Raw genomic sequence first — 1,265 nt, 5'->3', positions numbered from 1 at the left:
TTGAAAAGGTATGGAGATAGGATGCATCCCTGGCCACTCATAGCAACCCTATATACAACAGCCCTAAACCCCACCCTACTCTGTGCCAATCTCACCTTATATGACACACCTACCTTCCTTACCCCAGTCACTGAATCAATCGATCTCATCGAGGGTCTTCCTCTCCTGCACTGTCCCTCCACCCTCCCAAGTATGACATCTCTCTCCAAGGACTGGTCTTACATAGGCTGTGTTAATTGTGACTTTGGCATATGAACTCTTTTGTTTTCAATTCCAAAATTTAGTTTTATATAGAATCAATATTGGAGAGAAACCAGGCTGTTAAGGGACAGTGAAGGGAGTAAATAAGTGAAGAGAAAGCACTACACAATAAGGAATTAATTGCATATCATAATTTATTACATTAAATAATGACAATATTAACAAAATGTTAGTGAATAATTATATGAAAAACCCATAAAATTTGTAAAATTTCACTAAAATTAAAAACTGTGTTTCTTAGCCATTCAAATCTGTAGAGCCTCACCAGTCTGTAGCTATGCTGTCAAGCTCTTTTTCAGACCCACCTTTTTCTTCCTCTATGTTCTGAGTGTATCACTTGTGAAAGAAGACAATATTCATCACCTAAAAAATTTATTGTACTGTTGACAATCCTTATAATTTTAACTCACGCAGAGATTATACACCATGGGTACCTGAGATTTGTTTTTGCTACTAGGTTGTGTTTGCATTACCATTTGTTTCTCATCGTATTTCTCAATTTTACTTGTGACTTTATAAGGCTGGAAAGTTGCCATGCCCAACTCCCCGTCCCTACACTTTAGAAGTCTTTTGATTCCCTTTCTTTCCTGCTTGTAAATGTGCAGAACAACAATATTAAATGTAATGAGGCAGAAATCAACACACACTATTAGTATTCTATTTTCTAATCTCTAAAAGTAATACATATTTAGCTTTTCAAATTATCACAGCCAAAATATTATCTAATAATTTGCTTTTCTATTACGTGTGTTGCAATGTTTCCAGCTTTCAATAATCCTGTAATAATGCTTTCTGTCTCTATGCAGCCATACGTTTTAGGCCTTTTTATTATGACAATATCCTGACCAGGTACCAGTTTCTATAACAAGATCTGTAACAGTTTCTATAATAACTCAAAATCTCAGTTCTTTGAAACAGGTTTCTTTCTCACAAGTTATAAATGTTTAGTAAGCAATTGAAAGGGTCTTTTCTTCACAGTAGCTTAATATTTACATTACATATTA

The sequence above is a fragment of the Elephantulus edwardii genome, unplaced genomic scaffold (assembly GCF_000299155.1).
Source record: "Elephantulus edwardii isolate Elephantulus edwardi_28Jun2011 unplaced genomic scaffold, EleEdw1.0 scaffold00160, whole genome shotgun sequence".
Taxonomy (NCBI): Eukaryota; Metazoa; Chordata; class Mammalia; order Macroscelidea; family Macroscelididae; genus Elephantulus; species Elephantulus edwardii.
Note: the sequence above shows the minus strand (reverse complement) of the source record.